This window comes from Pavona decussata, unplaced genomic scaffold, assembly GCF_977016875.1.
Source record: "Pavona decussata unplaced genomic scaffold, jaPavDecu1.1 SCAFFOLD_602, whole genome shotgun sequence".
Taxonomy (NCBI): Eukaryota; Metazoa; Cnidaria; class Anthozoa; order Scleractinia; family Agariciidae; genus Pavona; species Pavona decussata.
In genome coordinates this window covers 952,501-957,500 of record NW_028145860.1, presented here as the reverse complement: position 1 = coordinate 957,500, position 5,000 = coordinate 952,501, and the positions used below count along the sequence as shown (strand labels likewise).

At 37.7% G+C, this 5,000-nt stretch overlaps 2 protein-coding genes across 3 annotated transcripts in view; both read right to left on the bottom strand.

The window, feature by feature from the left end:
- LOC146449239 (death domain-containing ATP nucleosidase-like) overlaps positions 1 to 1,220 on the bottom strand; it is a 6,192-nt gene extending 4,972 nt beyond the window's left edge. Inside the window, exon 1 of one of the 2 annotated variants that reach the window (XM_085101249.1) lies at positions 1,064 to 1,220. The gene's annotated coding sequence lies outside the window, so the exon portion shown is untranslated. The remainder of the gene's footprint in view (positions 1 to 1,063) is intronic. The other variant, XM_085101250.1, reaches the window with a different exon arrangement.
- A 2,908-nt stretch (positions 1,221 to 4,128) lies between these two features.
- The window catches only part of LOC146449238 (uncharacterized), a 3,886-nt gene continuing 3,014 nt past the window's right edge, over positions 4,129 to 5,000 (bottom strand). The window contains exon 3 of the mRNA XM_085101244.1: positions 4,129 to 5,000. This exon is cut by the window's right edge and continues 551 nt beyond it. The gene's annotated coding sequence lies outside the window, so the exon portion shown is untranslated.

Genomic DNA, 5,000 nt, shown 5'->3' with positions numbered 1-5,000 from the left:
TAAGACCTGCTTCAGTTTTGGACCAGGGCAATGACTGTCTAATATGGAGATTTGAGTGGTATTATACTTGTTGTACAAGTTATTCTCAACATTTTTATTCACTCGTGGGAACCTGGGAGCTTATGAAGTACAAAAATTGTAAATGATACTGAATACCGTGCATATACTGCCTGTAATTTGGTTGTGAAGAAAAAAGTTAGGGGGGGGGGGGACCTTAAAAGAGAGAAGGGACTTAATAACTCTTTTCCTCTGGAAACGGGGGGAGGAGGGCTTATTTGAGAGGGGGGACTTAATAGAGGATTTACGGTATCTTTGTTTTAGTAGCCACCTAGTTTCTCCGACTATCCGATCCAGAGATGCACAGAATTTCCCTCATTTTGAAATTTTAGCACCGCTTTCGAATTATAAATTTCCTGTATTGGGAAGTAATTTTTCCTGGAATTCGTGTTAATTTCCAATACCTTAATTAACACAAGCGTTATTTCCTATAAGGTAGTAAGGGCGCCCAATTGTTTGTGTCGGTGGAGTAACAGTTCGGAAAGGCATCAGCCGCCACAGAAATTCAATTAACTTCTGAAGAAAAACTAGCGTTTTCTCTAAAGAGAGGTCACCTCGAACGTTCACAACGACTCAAAAACTAATCCCAGCTGGCATTTTCGGAGAGCTAACAGCACTCGCCGTAAGTTGGGATAAATATAAGATTCAGGTCCCTAAAGTTTTAGGCCGGCAATTTAAATTTTCAGCTAAAGAATACGAGCAGGATTAGGCCATAATGTTAAATTATAATACCGATAGACAAAACCATCTTCGGCAAAATAGTTAATTAACAGTGCATTTCGTTGTTTTAATATAATAACTTCCGCGTAGATAAGTTAATTTCAGAACCCCGACCATTCTACACTAAGGAGGATTCTAAAAAGAACTAGAATGGGGCCTCCGAAAAATCTTGTATCAGGATAATACATCAAACTATAAATTTGCACCGACGAATAATTTGCGTTGGAATGCACAAGTTTGTAAGTTTTGATTGAACAATAGTTTACAAGTTCGAAATATGCCTTACCTTCAAGTTCTCTGTATACTGGAGCCGTTTGTCAGTATTCTCAGGTGTGCAGAAGACTTTTTATAGTGGAGGCAATTGTAAAAGGGATCTAAATATATAGCTGAAAAGATCAGCTGCATGTGACGGGAAGAAGAAAATATCACGTAAGGTCAAACTCTTGTGATGCAAGGATGACTTCCGTTCAGCCAGCCTTACAATAAACAAGGAAATGCCAACAACGTATCACGCCATCATCGTTTACTCAAGACCACGCCGAAGAAGAGAAGTTTGCATTTGCATATCAGCTTTTAAAAATATACCATGTGAAATTCGATTTCCAAAAATTTGAAACATGTGGGGTTAAAAAAGGCGATGTTACAAATGCAAAAAGTTGCGCTACTTTTTAAAGTCGAGTGGGCCTTTCTGAGAAATGCCACTGAGCTGAACGCTGAAGCCGCTTGCTGCTTAGTGACGTCATTTGTGCTGAAGCTGCTTAGTGACGTCACTTGTGCTGGAGCTGCGAGCGGTTTGCTGCCGAGTAATGGTTTGTTTACATTTTCCACGCTAATTTACTTGCGTGGGAAGAAAAGTTTCAAAGTTTGGTGAGCCTAATTCGCATCTTATGTCCTTGGGTTGCCAAGACAGCCGAGGAAAACATGTAGAAAGAAAAAAAAAAAAGGAAGATTGTGAACATGAAAAGCCAACGGTTCAATTCGTTGGAAATTCGGGAGGTCTTAATCGTCTCAAAAATTTGTATATTGTCGGGGTTAAGAAAATCTGCAGTTTTCTTCAACAAAATGTCAGTCTGTCAGCTCAAAATTTCGTAACACTGTCAAAATAATTCCTATTTCGAAGCGGCAAATATGTCGGTAAAAAATTCGAAGAAAGATCAGCTAGCATTTTCGTAAACTTAGGAAAACAGTTATTAAATTCGGGGACGTTTCCTTAAAGTTTCGGCACCCCTTTAAATTTCAGCTTAGGCATCCCAACAGATCAAGTTGTATCAGCTTATTCTAATATGCCTTAAAAGGGCATAAAACGGATCTTGGAGCACAGGAAACATTTCAACTGTTTGCTTAAATGTTTTCGTTGTTGTGATGTAAATCGCAGCTAACTATTAACAGGAACTAGTTTAACATTTACTCTTTACAGTACAGACCACGTTCCATTTAGGGTATGAACAGCAAAAAACACCCACAAACTATAGGTCAAACTCTTGTGATGCAAGGATGACCTCCGTACAGCAGCCTTATCATCGTTTACTCAAGAGCACGCCGAAGAAGAGAAGTTGCTTTTTTCATATCAGCTTTTAAACATATTCCATGTGAAATTCAATTTCCAAAAATTTAAACATGTGGGGTTAAAATAGGCGATGTTACAAACGCCTAAAGTTGCGCTACGTTTTAAAGTCGAGTGGACCTTTCTGAGAAATGCCACTGAGCTGAAGGCTGAAGCTGCTTAGTGACGTCATTTGTGCTGAAGCTGCGAGCGGGTTTCTGCCGAGAAATGGTTTGTTTACATTTTCCGCACTAATTTACTTGCGTGGGATGAAAAGTTTAAAAGTTTGGTGAGCCTAATTCGCATCTTGTGTCCTTGGGTTGCCAAGACAGCGGAGGAAAACGGGTAAAAACTTGTAGTAGGTCGAAATGGATTGAAACTCGTAAAATGCTACGCTAATTTTTTTCAAGTTCGCGCATTTTTGTTTCCAAAATGCGCTAGAACAGATCAAGAGATGTTCCTTTCAAAAATTGAGTTGATTTCGTTCCTCTCGTTGTTCTTGAATTATTTTGTAGCTAAGTTACGGTCTTATTTCACTGTTTTTTAAGAAAAGAGGTCATAAACACCATGACACTTCCGAACACAAGCTTATACAAATATGCCTTAAAAGGGCATAAAACGGATCTTGGAGCACAGGAAACATTTCAACTGTTTGCTTAAATGTTTTTCGCTATTATGATGCAAATCGCAGCTAACTATTAAGAGGAACTAGTTCAACATTTATTCTTCACAGTACAGACCATGTTCCGTTTAGGGTGTGAACAGCAAAAAACACCCACCCACCCACCCACTATACGTATAGGATGTGACTAAACTCCTGCGTTACAAAATGTGTAATGTTTAATATTGGGGTTTACGATTTAACCGGCGTAAGTGAAACCATTGAGTTTATGTGACGTTATGGTACTTTTTGAAACAATAGATTATAGAAGGCGAGACTGGTCCTTACGGAAGTAAAGAAAAAAAGACTAAACAAAAAAGTTGTATAAACTGCAAAAATACATGTATAAAATTGCCCGATATTTTGGTTTGGAAAACAAACCTTCTTCTGGGGCTATAAGCATAAATGCATTTACAGTACTGTTATATATTAAAGTTTAAAAATAAATGGGCAATCAACGAGAACATTCTAGCAAAATACTTAAAACGCTGTCCCCCGTGTTCGTAGCTTTTAAAGGCATATTTGTATTGATCTGTTTGGAGCCTTTAGCTAAAAATTGAAACATGCCGAAAGTTGTAGGGAATGTAATTATATTCCCCGACTTTACGAGTTGTTCTTGGCTTTACAAACGACAAAAAAGGCACGTCCATTAGTGTTTAGGTTTTTACTTTGATAGGTCAAAGATGGACAAGCTTTTTGTGATATTTTTACTAAATCATCTTATGACTGACTAAAAGAGTTTCAAGTCTTTTCTAAACTGAAGAATGGGTAGACTGGTGGACGCTGTCTTTGTCTGTTTGAATGTGGCATCTAGAAAACAGCCTACTAACTATTCTTGAAACTTTTTTGGTAAATCGTAAAAGGATTTAGTGAACTCAGACTCACAAAAACTTATCAGCTTAAAACCGAGTAAGACTGGGCATTATTATATAGCTGAACTGGTCTTCCCTGAAAAGGAGCATTCTGATTGGCTCCCTGAGAGGTCTGAATTTTCCTTCATAAACCACTTGCATTACACTTAGGTTTGAAAGGAGCAAAGTGTTTCAATTTTTACAAAAACCAAACAAAACTGTTTTAAAATAGTAGTAGGATTCAACCATTAAGTCTGTCGCGTCAGTTTCACTACAATAATAAAATCAAAATAAAATATATTAATAATATCATATTTATTCAGTCAGTATTGAACCTGCAAATTCTATCAAATAGTATAAAACAATACCTTTTATTATAAATTTTCAAGTATACACCAGTCCCTAAAATCCTTGATCACATATCTGATTATAACCTTTTGCGATAAAATTCTAGGAATTTTGCTACTGTCGTGGTCATCATACTTGGTTCTTATAGAACAACTTTAAAACCAGTGCTCAACTTATGTTAGACACTTATCTGGAAAAATGGTAGCTGTAGGATTCAAACGTGAACATTCCTATCACTTTAGATTTTTCTTGCTTATTATGCTTATCATGTATTCCCCCGACGCTGCATAGTTTAGTTACCTTGCTTGTACTTAAGGTTTTTGGCGCCTCAACCACTCATTATAATTTTCTCGTTGTCAACGCTCTTCGTCAGATCGATTTTCACAAGACTTCTCATCCTTCTACGCTTGATTCATTTTTTGGCTGTATTCTGGAAAACATTTGTAAGTGCGCAGTTTGTCAGTTGTTATTTCTTGTCTTTTTCCTGCTAATTATTTATGTTGTTTCTTGCTTTAGTCGAACCATCTCGATCATCATCGTTTACTCAACTCTTCAACAATTCACCGTTCTTGGCCTTCGCCAGAACTTCAATTTCAGCGCAAGACTAATAAAGTTCACCGATTAGTTGTATTGCCGTCTCAGTGTCAATTACAGTAGCCATTTTACCCCCACCCCCACTAAGTACTTACACATATCAGTCTGCCCTTAGTAAAGTCTACACATCATTGCATATTGTGCAGTTCCAGAAAAAATCCATACCCACCCCAAGGAAGGTCATTGGAAATTCCCAGGGGGAGGGGGGTCTTGAAAGCCAAAAATT